Here is a 16,638-nt window from a genome sequence, read left to right as displayed (position 1 = left end):
ATTTGAATCTTCAGATGCATTATGATAAGGTACTGTAGACAACAACAGTCATAAGGCTAGAGAACGGTGGAAGAGAAAGGAATCCTCTCTAAACTGCACAGAGGGAACACAGGCGAACAAATATCAGTGGGGTTCAGAGGATGGCTATAAATCCTGCAGCTTTATAATCATGATCAGTCATTCAAATTCCAAGATTAAGTCCACTTTCAAATCATTATTCTATAATCATTATTTTCTGGTAAAACATGTCTTTAATAAAAGTACGCAGAAAAAAAACTTTTTTTAAATTGACGAAAGAATGAACTTGTATTAACATAGTCATTCACACATCCTCAGGACATTCTAGAGCACTTCATACTGATTGAATTATTTTTAAGGGTGGTCTTCATAACGTAGGCAAAAATTGCAGGCAATTGAGAAAGTGCTTTTCGTTTGCCATCTACCATCCCTTTAGTCACATGATACAATAATGGAGTTGTAGATTATTAATGACAATAAATCTCTATCAATTAGTTAAGATATAAAAGTGAGGAAAACCCACAGTGGTAGAAAGCTTTGGGAACCACAGATCCAAAATTACATATTCCTCCCAATCATGCTACACTTACCATGTCTTGATTCTAATTACTCTTATACTGAATCCCAAAATGTTCTTTTCTGAAAGAAATTGAATTTGCATTTAAAAGAATTAACACTATCTACTTCCACCATCTCCCTAGGGAACCTGTTCCAATTTTCACACAATCCCACAAACAGCAGTGAATTAAATGTTGCCTTTCATTAGGGATACATATTGGCCAGGAGAACGGTTCTTCAAATAATTCCACAAAAGCTTTTATGTCCTCATCCGAAAGAGGAAGCAGCATGCCCCCAGCACCTCAGCATCAGGTGTCAGTCTCGATCAAACTCAGGTCCGGGAAATGCTTGAGCAGCATGTGAATGGCTGGACATGGGTTTATAGTGTAAGCTGGGATGCAGGAGCGACGTGCAGTCACCATAGGTGCAGCACAAAGTGGGCTGGCTGTCTCTTCTCGAGGAGGAGCGCTGGGAGCAGCAGCAAAAATGGCAGGTAGAAATGCAGCTGCCAAGGCTAGTGGTGGGCACCGGGTGAATTCAGCTTTGTTCAAGAGAGGGGAATTTTAAAATATTAAAACATATATAGGTACTACATACTACAAAGTACAAGCTCGCCCAGGTATTATGAATATTATAATTTGGATGGTGGGGTTGGGGAGGGAGGTGGGGGTGGGTGGGTCCATGATTACTAATCCATTTGAAAAGGGGTTCTTCCACCAAAGATGTTTGAAAATCACTGGCCTGGATTATATACCCAAGGGCTGAAGCATGCCTTGAATCCATAACCTGCTGACTCAAAGCGTTGCCATGGAGTCAAGTTGACACATAAGCTAAATCAAAACCTGGAAGAGATGCAAACACTAGAATGATGAAGGTTTTAATTTCCTATGCATAGCCCACATTTTCCCCTACTAAGGAGGATTATTAAAGTAAAGATCACTCGATGGGTCGAATGGCCTCATTTTGTGTTTTGCTGCTTAGTTGGTCTTGTGCCCTCCAGAGGTGCCATATCTGAAAGTGTCACATCTTTACTGGACAAATGCTAGTGACTGGCTGAGATGAGGACTTAATTAGCTGGATATTTGGTGTTTTAATAGTTAAATAACAATGAGTTAAAAGCAGTTCAGTTGCCAACTGCAAATGAAAAATAAGTAGCAGAAAATGAATTAAACAACTACAAAAGTTTTGTGAAGTTTACTTGAGTTACAGCAGAAACTTTACCAACTTGAAAATTTACCAGTTAAAAGTAACATTTATAATATAAGAAACCTATAAAAATGCTAATTAATTCTGAACAAAACACATTCTTACTTAGGAGTTGATTGAGAAAAAAACCTCCCTGTATCAGGAGTCTGAGATATGAAGTACTGGACTAGTTGTTACTGTACTAGTAATGCAAAACACAAGTTCAAATCCCACTATGGAAGTATGAGAATTTGAATTTGGTCTTTGAATAAAATCTTGAAATAAAAACCTGATACTGGTATAAGTGACCATGAAACTGTCAAGATTGTGGAAAAACTAAACTGGTTTACTAATGCCCTTTTGGGAAGGAAACTTGCCATCCTTATCTGGTCTGACCTACAATAAAACTACACTTCGAAAGTATTTCAAGGTGCTTTGGAACATCCTGAGATTGTGAAAGGCATATTATAAATCTATTCGTGACTCCAGGCCCACACCAACTTGGTTGACTGTTAACTGCTCTCTGAAGTGGATAAGGTCAGTTGTATCAAACTACGAGAAAGGGAAATAAAATCTTGACAGGTCACTTGGTAGCACCCTAGGCACTGAATCAGGACATAACAAAGGACACCCTTCCAAGTTGATCCTGCAAAGTCCTCCCCACTAACATCTGGGCACCTGTGTAAAAGTTGAAAGAACTCCCCCATGGACTGTTTAAGCAATACCCTGACAGTCATTCTCACATGAGCCAAGTCCCATAACTCTCTAGCACTATACCCGGGTACATCTTGTCCCCAGGGTGACAGGCCAACAAGAGATGGGGGAAAACAGTGGCCACGGGAGTTCTCAACATGGCATCTGACTGCCATGGTTCAATGCTCCTGGTCAAACTTAGGCAAGTTGCTGATTAACGAACACCGATAGCCTTTTCACCAATGTCCAATTTGAGTTCTTGGAGGACTACTCATTCCAGCCTTGGTTTAAACAGGGACACCAAGAGTTGAATTCCAGAGGTGAGGTGAGAGTGACTGCATTTGGCATTAAGACAGCAATTGACAGAGCATGGTACCCAAGAGTCCCAGTGAAACTGACATCAATGGGGATAGAGGGGGAAAACCTTCCACTGGCACAAAGGGAGATGATTGTGGTTGCTGGAGGCCAATTATCTCATATCGCCAGGTCACTGCTGCCGAAGTTCCACAGAGCAGCATCATCAACCCAACCATCTTCAACTGCTTCGATGACCTGCCCTCCATTGTACAGTCAGAATTGTTTAATTTACATTCAGTGGCTACAGAAAATAATGATGTATTTTTCAGGAAACGATTACTTTACAGTCTCTGAACCCATCACTAACAAACCTCTTCCAAAACCTTTCAATGACAACATACCACCCTCTATCCACTCTCTCCCATCACCCCTTTACTTGGAATGCCGCATGAGATCCATTAATGCACAACACTCCGTCAGAATTTTCTTCAGCTCAATTTCAAAAAGATTTCTTGTCTCTCCTCAATGTTGATGGGTTAGGCTGATGGGGCTAACTCATCTGAAATGCTTTCCTACACCCAGATGAAGTTCCTCTGCCCTATGCCTCTCTGTGGTAATAGAGTTGGGATTCTGAACCTAAATTTGCAACCTAGGAATCCCATTTTGTCACCTCATGGTGCCCAGCTGCAGTTTGCTCTTTCGTAGTTGTGTTCTGCTGAAAACATTTCTTGAAGTTTGTTAATAGTTCACAAATAATCCAGAACCATAGGTAGAGAAAAAATAATGAGAGCCTCCCTGTGATTTTTCACATCCATATTCATGCTTTCTCTCTCCCAGAAACAAATGGTTAAATACTTTACACGTAATGAAATTGTGCACGTGGACCATTTATGCTGCAATTCCAAAGTGCAATCTTCTACTTGGAACCATTACTTTGTTATCTCTTGGTGAGTGAGAGATTGGTAAACAGCATGAAGAAGCCATGGTTATGAATACAGCTATTGCACCTGGTGGCTGGATTAAAGGCAATGGGAATCTGAGACCAGCCTGGAGGTGTGGCAGGAATTCATTACTCCTGGAGCTTTTCCATTTAATGTTAAATGTTTCATCTCAAAAAGGCCGGCTGACAATCCGAATACAGGCTCACGCATGAAGTGTGACCACTTGGATGAGATACCAGACAGCAAGTGACATGCTTGGATCGGGTTGTCGAGGTGGGGTGGTATCACCTCCCCACAAATGAGTTTTTCATTTCACCTATCCTACTCAGTAATGAGTCAAAGAGGCAGAGAGGAGAGAAACAGTCATCCTGGCTACTCTCCTAAATAAGTTGATACAGCAGCATTAATGGAGGCCTGTTAATGGAGCTCACCACCTTGCCGGGAGAAAAATGTGACCCAAACAAAAACAAAATGAAGAACTAATAACAAAAGAAACACAACATGAATAAAATAAATACTTCATCTCCCCCAGGTTACAAGCATTAGGGAAAAATTGCTGCATGATGAGAAAACTTACACTTGCATCACTTTATATTTGACCTTCCTGCGCCTTCCAGCAATTTTCATAAGCCATCTCTTGCTACAAAGCACAACCGTCAATACCTCTTTTTTCTAGCAGGATTTAATGTTACTCTATAAATAAATGCAACGTTTTACTACAATTTGTCTGCAGGGATATTTTTAGCATCTAGCCTGGTTTTCCCAGGCCAGACAGATCTACTCTGATCTTCTGACTCCTTGTCTCAGTTTCCTAGGTTACCAACAACTTCCATTACTTCAATAAGGGACTTGGGAATTGAAATTGTGAGGCAGGGGGAGAGGGTGAAGAGAGAAATCAATTTTTGGAATGCATTGTGCATAACAATTTATTGAAATAATTTGCAAGGTGCAATCCATAAAACATTTAAGTAAACTGTAAGATGCATTTTGTCCACATGACCATCTCTGCAGTTTTAGTGCTTTACTGGTAAGCCAAGCCTAGCCCTTTCTTTTGGGAGCACTGCTTTCAGGTCATATTATTTTTTGAACAACTCTTGTACTGATAAAAAAAAATCTTTAGGCTGTAAAGGAGCCACAAGGCATACATTTCTACAATTTTACATTGACATGGCTAAGTTTACAGATGATACAAAGATAGGTGGAGGGACAGGTAGTATTGAGGAGGCGGGGAGGCTGCAGAAGGATTTGGACAGGTTAGGAGAATGGGCAAAGAAGTGGCAGATGGAATACAGCGTGGGCAAGTGTGAGGTCATGCACTTTGGTAGGAAGAATAGAGGCATAGACTATTTTCTAAATGGGGAGAGAATTCAGAAATCTGGAGTGCAAAGGGACTTGGGAGTCCTAGTCCAGGATTCTCTTAAGGTTAACTTGCAGGTTGACGCGGTAGTTAGGAAGGCAAATGCAATGTTGGCATTTATTTCGAAAGGACTAGAATATAAAAGCAGGGATGTGCTGCTGAGGCTTTATAAGGCTCTGGTCAGACCACATTTAGAATATTGTGAGCAATTTTGGGCCCTGTATCTTAGGAAGGATGTGCTGGCCTTGGAGAGGGTCCAGAGGAGGTTCATGAGAATGATCCCAGGAATGAAAGGCTTAACATATGAGGAACGTTTGAGGACTCTGGGTCTATACTCGATGGAGTTTAGAAGGATGAGGGGGGGATCTGATTGAAACTTACAGAATACTGAAAGGCCTGGATAGAGTGGACGTGGGGAAGATGTTTCCATTAGTAGGAGAGACTAGGACCTGAGTAAAGGGAAGACCTTTTAGAACAGAGATGAGGAGAAACTTCTTTAGCCAGAGAGTGGTGAATCTATGGAATTCATTGCCACAGAAGGCTGTGGAGGCCAGGTCATTGAGTGTATTTAAGACCGAGATAGATAGGTTCTTGATTGTAAAGGGGATCAAAGGTTATGGGGAGAAGGCGGGAGAATGGGGTTGAGAAACTTATCAGCCATGATTGAAAGGCGGAGCAGACTCGATGGGCCGAATGGCCTAATTTCTGCTCCTATGCTATGCTCATGTAAAATGTGGTGCAAATGTATCGGATCTAACTCTGTTTGCATAAAGCATTACATTTTGAACCATGTTATGTGAGGTGGTGGCACTGTGATAATGTCACTGGACTCCACAGATCCAGGTTATTGCTCTGGGGTACCTTGTCCATAGTACCATTTTAATAAATCTTTAATTTTATTAAATTTAAGATTGGTTTATACACACCCAGCACTCCCATTAACATTGCACCATTTAGTTTATATTACCTCATCATTCTTCCTAGCAAAATGTTTCACTTCATACTTCTCTGCATTAAATTTCACTCATGTATTTGCCCATTTGACCAGTCTGTCTGTGCCTATATGTCCTCCTGAAGTCTGTGACTATCCTCTTCATTGTTTATTATGTATATCCAAGTCCAGGTCATTAATATACATCAATAGCAGTGGCACTAATATTGACTGGAACACCCACCTCCAGTCTAAAAACAATTGTTCACTGCTTCTCTCTACTTTCTGTCCCTTAGCCAATTTTGTATCCATACGGCCACTGCCCCATTAATCTTGAGCTTTCATTTTCTATTATGTGGTACTTAATCAATACCTTTTGAAAGTCCACATACACATCAAACCCACTACCCTCAAACATCGCCATAACGTCAATAGATAACTTGATCAATTTAGTCAAACAATATTTGCCTTAAATGAATTTATTAATCAGTCCATATTTTTCTAAATGTCAATTAATTTTCTCTCAGATTATTGCCTCTGTAAATTTCTCCCATCACTGATATTAAGATGACTATAGTCATTGGTTTTATCCCTCATTTTTTAAGTGGGTGACTGGTTAGTGCTGTTTCAGTTCTGTGATGAGGTGGGGGGGGGGGGGGGTGGTGAACGATTGGAAAGATGGCCATCGATTTAGGAGGAGGAGATAACATGTTCAAAGACTTTGAAAAGGAAATTGAGGTTAGAGATGGGGTGGTAGTTTGTAAGGTTAGAGGAAAAAATAGTTTTTGAGAAGAAGGGGTGATGACAATGATTCCTGAGGAAGCTAACAGAACATTTTCATTTATTGTGTGGGGAATTGATTACAAAAGTAGGGAGGTTATGCTTCAGTTGTACAGTGAACTGGTGAGACCACATCTGGAGTACTGTGTACAGTACTGGTCTTATCTAAGAAAGGACGTAAATGCATTAGAAGCAGTTCAGAGAAAGTTTACTAGGCTAATACCAGGAATGGGCGTAAGGTTGGACAGGTTAGACTTGATCCACTGGAATTTAGAAGAGTAGGTGGCGACTTGATTGAAACCTTTAAGATCCTGAGGGGTCTTGACAGGGTGGATGCGGAGAGGATGTTTCCTCTTGTTGGAGAATCTGGAACTAGGGATCACTGTATAAAAATAAGGGCCGTGGTGGAAGCAGAGTCTTTGAATATTTTTAAGGTAGGGCTAGATAGATTCTTGACTAACAAAGGGGTGAAAGGTTATTGGGGTCGGCAGGAATGTGGAGTTGAGGTTACGATCAGATCAGTCATGATCTAGTTGAATGGCAGAGCAGGCTCGAGGGGCTGAGGGGCCTACTCCTGCTCCTAATTCATATGTATGTTTGTATGTACGTATGTATGGTTTACAAAGTAGCATGGGACCAGGAAAGGAAAGTGGGTGGTCAGCTTTTTAATGGAAATGGGATCAAAGCAGCAGATGGCGAGTCTCATGGACAAAATGAGCCCAGAATAGGTATGATGAAAAAAGGAGAGAAACTGGCAGGGGGACGGACAGTAGCATCTTCATCCTTCAAAAGGAATATCAAGTTCTCCAAACAGCTGAGCAGGATTTCATCTAAGTTATTAGTGTCAATTTTCTGTTGCTCAATTTCTTGTGCACTTCTGAATTGTAGTTATATTTGCCCTTCAAAATACAATGCCCCGATTTATCCTTCCATATATGTGGTTAAGCAACCAGTGCTGTGTAGAGCTCTGTACTTTCAGGACAGCTAGTGATCTCGGGAAACATGCCATCGCAGTATCTGCGTTAGTATGAGTGGCTACATCAAGAGGCTTGTGGGCTCTGGATAGAACCACTCAATGGGCTGTGTCCTCCCTTCCCACTGTTGTCAGGTATGTCCTGAGGTAAGGAAAGATGCTAAAGTATTTTGCAGCCAACGAAGTTGAAATTTAGTCTGTTGCTCTCTCCTGTTAGTCTCTTCCACCAGTTTGGCTCTTATCACTCTAAGTTCCTCTTCGAGTCTCAGTGCCCTTCTCTTTGATTTTCTCTATTTTGTTTATATTCCGTTTTCACAATCTCTGCTGTTCTCTTTCTATGTTTCTGTCTGTTTCTATCCTCTGTCTTTTCCTCCTCTTGTTGAATTCTTCCTGGAAAGGACACTAGGAGAGAACAAGTGAGAGTATCATAGGTGTCAGGAGAGAGCAGTGTTGAGAGGCAGAGGGACAGGAGAAATGGGAGTCAGTGTGTGCCTGGCCTTTAACCAGCTGTACATTTGCCCTTTACGCTGCAGTCACAGGATGCTGAACCAGATTTGAATCATGGTCTGAAGAATATGGTTGATGTATGATGCTGTCTCTTCGCAAGAAAAGAGAGGTTGTGTAAATCCTTGGATTATTTATATACTGCCTATACGAGAAAGTTTATTTCCAGAGAATGGCTGAGGAACAGTTTTCACACAAATACTCTTTGGCAGAATGCGATTGGTTTAGTCACAGAAATGGTCATCGGATCTGACTGGTTGAACAAACAGTTGAAGGCTCGCTGGTCTCTGATTGGTTTAAGTGGCAGCTGTCTCCAATTATGAAATCTGATTGGTGAAAGAACTTCTACACTCAAAGACAGAACATGGGACTTTTAATACACAAAGTATTTGCATTCATGTAGCACCTTATAACAGAACACCTCCAACAGTTTCACACAATGAACAATTTTTAAAGCAGCGAGATTGGGAGGCATTGTGTGTCATTCTGTGCCAGAAATACCCTTAAACAGCAAAGAAATGGGACAACTAAGTTTGTGTTTCTTGTGGGGTGGAAATCAGGTGGGTTCTATATTGGGTGGGTACTCTGTTCCACCAGATCATTGCGAAGGCAATAATGGTGAATATTAACTCCTATGCCAGTGCATCATGCTACCACAAGTAAACAGGGTTGCTCAGCAGCTTGAAGGGAGTGAATTTTTTTATTCATTCATGGGATGTGGGCTTCGCTGGCTGGGCCAGCCCTAGCTTCCCTTGAGAAGTGGTGGTGAGCTGCCTTCTTGAATCACTGCAGTCCCATGCGGTGTAGGTACACCCATAGTGCTGTTAGGAAGGGAGTTCCAGGATTTTGACCCAGTGACAGTGAAGGAACAGCGATATATTTCCAAGTCAGGATGGTGAGTGACTGGGAGGGGAACTTCCAGGTGTTTCGATGTGTCTGCTGCCCTTGTCCTTCTAGATGGTGGTGGTCGTTGGTTTGGAAGGTGCTGTCTAAGGAGCCTTGGTGAGTTCCTGCAGTGAATCTTGTAGATGATACACACTGCTGACACTGTGCGTCAGTGGTGGAAGGAGTGAGTGTTCGTGGATGTGGTGCCAATCAAGCGGCCTGATTTGTCCTGGATGGTGTCAAGCTTCTTGAGTGTTGTGGGAGCTGCACTCATCCAGGCAAGTGGAGAGTATTCCATCACACTTCTGATTTGTGCCTTGTAGATGGTGGACAGGCTTTGGGGAGTTAGGAGGCGAGTTACTCGTCACAGGATTCCTAGTCTCTGACCTGCTCTTGTAGCTGCAGTATCTATATAGCTAGTCCTGTTCAGTTTCTGGTCAATGGTAACACCCAGGATGTTGATAGTGGGGGATTCAAAGATGCTAATGCCATTGAATGTCAAGGGACGATGGTTAGATTCTCTCTTGCTGGAGATGGTCATTGCCTGACACTTGTGTGGCGCGAATGTCACTTGCTACTGGTCAGTCCAAGCCTGAATATAGTCCAGGTCCTGCTGCATTTGGATATGGACTGCTTCTGTATCTGAGGAGTTGCAAATGGTGCTGAACATTGTGCAATCATCAGTGAACATCCCTACTTCTGACCTTATGATGGAAGGAAGGTTATTGATGAGGCAGCTGAAGATGGTTGGGCACAGGGCACTACCCTGAGGAGCTCCTGCAGTGATGTTCTGGAGCTGGGATGACTGACCTCCCACAACCATCTTCCTTTGTGCTAGGAACCCAAACTGGGCGTCAGTGAGCAGGTTATTGCTAAGCAAGTGCTGCTTGATAGCACTGTTGATGAGCCCTTCCATTACTTTGCTGATGATGGAGAGTAGACTGATGGGACAGTAATTAGCCGGTTGGATTCGTCCTGCTTTTTGTGTACAGGGCATACCTGGGCAATTTTCCACATTGCTGGCTAAATGCCAGTGTTGTAGCTGTACTGGAACAGCTTGGTTAGGGGCGCAGCTAGTTCTGTAGCACAGTTCTTTCGTACTATTACCGGAATACTGTCAGGGCCCATTGCCTTTGCACTATCCAGTGCCTTCAGCTGTTTCTTGATATCACATCGAGTGAATTGAATTGGCCGAAGACTGGCATCTGTGACACTGGGGACCTCCGAAGGAGACCGAGATGGATCATCCACTAGGCACTTCTGGCTGAAGATTGTATGCTTCAGCTTTATCTTTTGCACTGATGTGCTGGCTCCCCCATCATTGAGGATGGGGATATTTGTGGAGCTTCCTCTTCCAGTGAGCCGTTTAATTGTCCACCACCATTCATGACTGGATGTGGCAGGACCGCAGAGTTTAGATCTGATCTGTTGGTTGTGGGGTCGCTTAGCTCTGTCTATCACTTGCTGCTTATGCCGTTTGGCACGGAGGTAGTCCTGTGTTATAGCTTCACCAGGTTGACATTTCATTCTTAGGTGTCCCAGGTGCTGCTCCTGGCATGCCCTCCTGCACTCTTCAATGAAGGGTTGTTCCCCTGGCTTGATGGTAATGGTAGAGTGGGGGATATGCTGGGCCAAAAAGTTACAGATTGTGTTTGAGTACAATCCTGCTGCTGTTGATGGCCCACAGCGCCTCATGGATGTCCATCCTTGATTTGCTAGGTCTGTTTGAAATCTATGCCATTTAGCATGGCGGTAGTGCCACACATGATGGCGGGTATCCTCAATGTGAAGATGGGACTTCGTCTGCACAACGACTGCGCAGTGGTCACTCCTACTGATACTGTCGTGGACAGATGCATCTGCGGCAGGCAGGTTGGTGAGGATGAGGTCAAGTATGTTTTTCCCTCTTGTTGCTTCCCTCACCACCTGCTGCAGGCCTAGTCTAGCAGCCATGCTCTTTAGGACTTGGCCAGCTTGGTGAGTAATGGTGCCACTGAGCCACTCTTGGTAATGGACATTGAAGTCCCCCACCCAGATTACATTCTGTGCCCTTGCCACCCTCAGTACTTCCTCCACGTGGTGCTCAACATGGAGGAGGACTGATTCATCAGCGGAGGGAGGACAGTTCGTGATAATCAGCAGAAGGTTTCCTTGTCCATGTTTGATCTGATGCCATGAGGCTTCATGGGGTCCAGAGTAGATGTTGAGTACTCCCAGGGAAACTCCCACCTGACTGTATACCACTGTGCCGCCACCTCTGCTGGGTCTGACCTGCTGGTGGGACAGGACATACCCAGGGGTGGTGATGGTTGTGTCTGGTATATTATCTGTAAGATATGATTCCGTGAGGACGACCATGTCAGGTTGTTGCTTGACTAGTCTGTGAGCCAGCTCTCCCAGTTTTGGCTCTCGCCCCCAGATGTTACTGAGGAGGACTTTGCAGGGTCGAGTTTGCAATTGTCGCTTCTGGTGCCTAGGTTGACACCGGGTGGTCCATCTGGTTTCATTCCTTTTTTGAGACTTTGTAGCAGTTTGATAAAACTGAATGGCTTGCCAGGCCATTTCAGAGGGCATTTAAGAGTCAATCACATTGCTGTGGGTCTGGAGTCACATGTAGGCCAGGCCAGGTAAGGACGGCAGATTTCCTTCCCTGAAGGACATGAGTGAACCAGATGGGTTTTTACAACAACTGGCAATGGTTTCATGGTCATCATTAGACTTTTAATTCCAGAATTCTTAAAATTGAATTCAAATTCCACCCTCTGCTGTGACAGGATTCAAACCCAGGTCCCCAGAGCATTACCCGCGGTCTCTGGAGTACTAGTCGAGCGACATGCATTTGCTTAGACCACCACATTGAGAGCTGTCCTGGCACTTCAGCATTTGAGGACTTAAAATACACATGAAATGATGCCATAAAATGATTTGGCATCTTGTTTGTGGAGAGAGTGCAGTTCCTTCAACCATGCACAAAAGGGAACTTTCGTGCGTGAATGATGTTTAACAAATTAAATGCACTCATCAAAAGGACCCTGTGAAGATTTTTTTTTATCTGTTTTAATATAACTTCAGCTAATGGGCTTGCCAGTGAAGCAGTCTGCACATCCATTTTATTACAACTGAAAGAAGGAGATTACCTTTTAGTGTCTGCTCCATAGGACTAAGAATGCAACATTTGTTTTATTGATTTCTACGGACCAATGTGAAGACCTGTTTATCTTCTAGTCTCCAGTGGCTACTTAATGTTTTTTGGAGAAAGCATTGCAAGGATTCGCAGCAAAAGAAAACCACCAAGGTGAATGCATAAAACGGCATAAATAACTTAAAAAATTAAATATTCTTTTAAATAGAGCCTTTCACAACCGCAGGGCATCCTAGAGCCATTTCACAGCCATTTATATTGAGACGTATAACAACTTGTAATATAATGAAACAGCCAATGTTGGTTGAGGAATAAATACTGGCCAGGATACCAGGAGAACTTCACTGCTCTTTTTCCAATAGTGCCATACTCCACTGACTAGTCCAGATCTGCAGTTCTGGACCCTAGGTGTCATCGAATAGATTGCATAAAGTCCCTGTATCAGAGTTCTGTTTGTCTCGGCATATTTCTTAATTTTTCTGTGTTGACTTACTCCTACTGTTTCTGTATACAAGTTTAAAAATTCTCCAGTAACAGCATTGGTTGCCATTGGGTAGCTGAGATTATTTCTCGACATTAAGTCAGGACCTCCCTGGGAAGTGCAAACATCAATATGTTCAGGGTACCCGCCACACAATTAAGTTTTAAATCACTGCTGCAGTCCATTCTAATAGTCTTAGTCCACTAAAATGGGCATGCACAAGGCTCCATTGGAGAATTTGTTAAATGTAATGAAGAGTTATGCCTGCTCAACTGCTAGCTGCGTCTCCCAAATGAGATCCAGCAAGAAGCTGCCTGATGACATGATGTTTTGTAGCATCCACTGGCATCAGGCTATGTTTTCTTGCACCCTACTTGTATCCAGTTATTAGAACAGGCTTATTAGACCAGGATGTGTAAACACATTATCTGAAATCAGACAAAGTGGTTCACAGCCTTCTTGTGTTGGGAGTGTTCTCTATGCTTTTTGGAGGGCGGCCAGTTTGGTAGGGTTTCTTTACCTCATGAATTTGGACAAATGGGACTGTAAAAGAGGATCCATTCTGACACTCAAAAGGTTTTATTTTTCATGTTCTTTTCTCAACAGTGGCTACCTTTTACTATTATTTCCCAAATTTGTGCAGTGTACCAGCTCTGTGGACACACCCAATCATATTGAAAACACAGCTCTTCAAACTCTTTATATTGCATAAAAGCGAAATACTGCGGAGACCGGAAATCTGAAACAAAAACAGAAAATGCTGAAAAAACTCAGCAGGTCTAACAGCATCTGTGGAGACAAAAACAGAGTTAACATTTCGAGTCCATATGAAGAAGAGTCTGTTAGGCCTGCTGAGTTTTTCCAGCATTTTCTGTTTCTTTATCTTGCATTATTAGTCCATGTATCCAGGTTGACATTGATGGAAATCATAAATTACTAAAATGCTGATGTGTCTAGTCTTTCGTCGACTTGCACTGATCTATCTCAATTAGTGTGGATTATCACAACATCTATTTTGTGCTGGTAAATATTCATAAGTGCTAAATATCACCTATCCAAAATATTTCACTGCTGTGAAAAGGGAAATTTTTTCCAAAATGATTCACTGCTTAATAACTGAGGCAAATAAAGTTTTAAACCTCTGACAGGTTTCAGATTTTTCAGATTCCTGAAAATGTAAAATTCATAGGCCACAATGAGGAGCTCAGATGATTATTACCAAAAGCACCAATGGCAGCTCAGCAAATCTCAAAATGTAAAATAGTTTCTGCAGAAGTTGATTATGTTTATGTTTAATGTACATTTACAAAATTCTTGCATCTAATTTATTGAGAAACTGTTTCATGACGCAATAAGCAACAAAGCAGCTATCTACCTATAGGTAACCTCGTTAGTTAAAATGCGAAAATGGTGTGCTTTCAAATCTCCTTGCCACATGCTGCCTTTAAAGAAAAAAATATACTGTTGCAAGACCCATGGACATGAAATGAGGCCGTCTTTGATTTACCATTTTAAGAATGGATTACATACAGAATTTAATCTTGTTTGGACTCAATTGAGCTTTTATAATGTTACTGTAAAGTTCATTAAAAAGTCATTATCGTAATTTGTCTTCTCCCTTCTCCCTCTGCAGAGTTGGCTGATGCTTTTATTGCATAATTCTATCTTCATTAGAAACAAGAGGCCCTTTGTCAGCTTCCAATTTTGTTTTGTTGCTCACCTGAGTTTTTAAAGATACCAGAAATAAATTCTTTAGTCTATCAGAGCAGGTACAGTTTTTTAATTCTGTACATAGAAGTGTTCCATAAGACCATAAGACATAGGAGCAGAAATTAGGCCATTCGGCCCATCTAGTCTGCCCCGCCATTCAATCATGGCTGATAAGTTTCTCAACCCCATTCTCCCGCCTTCTCCCCGTAACCTTTGATCCCCTTACCAATCAAAAACCTATCTATCTCGGTCTTAAATACACTCAATGACCTGGCCTCCACAGCCTTCTGTGGCAATGAGTTCCATAGATTCACCACTCTCTGGCTAAAGAAGTTTCTCCTCATCTCTGTTCTAATAGGTCTTGCCTTTACTCTGAGGCTGTGCCCTCAGGTCCTAGTCTCTCCTACTATAGGAAACACATCCACTCTATCCAGGCCTTTCAGTATTCTGTAAGTTTCAATCAGATCCCCCCTCATCCTTCTAAACTCCGTCGAGCATAGACCCAGAGTCCTCAAACGTTCCTCATATGTTAAGCCTTTCATTCCTGGGATCGTTCTCGTGAACCTCCTCTGGACCCTCTCCAGGGCCAGCACATCCTTCCTGAGATACGGGGCCCAAAATTGCTCACAATATTCTAAATGTGGTCTGACCAGAGCCTTATAAAGCCTCAGCAGCACATCCCTGCTTTTATATTCTAGTCCTCTCCAAATAAATGCCAACATTACATTTGCCTTCCTAACTACTGACTCAACCTGCAAGTTAATCTTAAGAGAATCCTGGACTAGGACTCCCAAGTCCCTTTGCACTCCAGATTTCTGAATTCTCTCCCCATTTAGAAAATAGTCTATGCCTCTATTCTTTCTACCAAAGTGCATGACCTCACACTTGCCCACGTTGTAATCCATCTGCCACTTCTTTGCCCATTCTCCTAACCTGTCCAAATCCTTCTGCAGCCTCCCCGCCTCCTCAATACTACCTGTCCCTCCACCTATCTTTGTATCATCTGCAAACTTAGCCAGGATGCCCTCAGTTCCTTCATCTAGATCATTAATGTATAAAGTGAAAAGTTGTGGTCCCAACACTGATCCCTGCGGAACTTCACTAGTCACCTGCCACCATCCTGAGAAGGACCCCCTTATCCCCACTCTCTGCCTCCTGCCAGACAGCCAATCTTCTATCCATGCTAGTACCTTGCCTCGAACACCATGGGCTCTTATCTTACTGAGCAGCCTCCTGTGCAGCACCTTGTCAAAGGCCTTCTGGAAGTCCAAGTAGATAACATCCATTGGCTCTCCTTTGTCTAACCTACTCGTTACCTCCTCAAAGAATTCTAACAGATTTGTCAGGCATGACCTCCTCTTGAAGAAACCATGCTGACTTTGCCCGATTTTACCATGCACTTCCAAGTATTCTGAAATCTCATCCTTAATAATGGACTCTAAAATCTTACCAACGACCAAGGTCAGGCTAATCGGCCTGTAATTTCCCGTCTTTTGCCTCACTCCCTTCTTAAACAGGGGGGTTACATTAGCGATTTTCCAGTCCTCTGGGACCCTCCCTGACTCCAGTGATTCCTGAAAGATTACCACTAACGCTTCCACTATCTCTTCAGCTATCTCCTACAGAACTCTGGGGTGTAATCCATCTGGTCCAGGCGATTTATCCACCTTCAGACCTTTCAGTTTTCCTAGTACCTTCTCCTTGGAAATGGTCACCATACTCACCTCTGCCCCCCCGACTCTCTTGAACTTTGGGGATGTCACTCGTGTCTTCCACTGTGAAGACTGACGCAAAGTACCTATTCAGTTCCTAAGACATTTCTTTGTTCCCCACTACTACTTCTCCAGCGTCATTTTCCAGCGGCCCAATGTCCACTTTTGCCTCTCTCTTACCCTTTATATATCTAAAAAAACTCTTGCAATCTTCTTTTATATTACCGGCTAGTTTACCCTCATATTTAATCTTCTCCCTCCTTATTTCTTTTTTAGTTGTCCTCTGTTGGTCTTTGTAGGCTTCCCAATCCCCTGGTTTCCCACTGCTCTTCGCCGCATTGTATGCTTTCTCTTTAGCTTTTATGCTGTCCCTGACTTCCCTTGTCAGCCATGGTTGCCTCGTCCTCCCTTTAGTATACTTCTTCTTCCTAAGGGATGAATTTTTGCTGTGTCTCCCAAATTACTCCCAGA

At 42.8% G+C, this 16,638-nt stretch overlaps 1 protein-coding gene across 6 annotated transcripts in view; it reads right to left on the bottom strand.

Moving 5' to 3' along the window:
• nktr (natural killer cell triggering receptor) overlaps window positions 1-16,638 on the bottom strand; it is a 210,631-nt gene that overhangs the window by 90,372 nt on the left and 103,621 nt on the right. The window lies entirely within an intron of this gene.

This window comes from Cetorhinus maximus, chromosome 3 (assembly GCF_964194155.1).
Source record: "Cetorhinus maximus chromosome 3, sCetMax3.hap1.1, whole genome shotgun sequence".
Lineage (NCBI taxonomy): Eukaryota > Metazoa > Chordata > Chondrichthyes > Lamniformes > Cetorhinidae > Cetorhinus > Cetorhinus maximus.
This window is presented reverse-complemented; position numbering and strand designations above follow the sequence as displayed.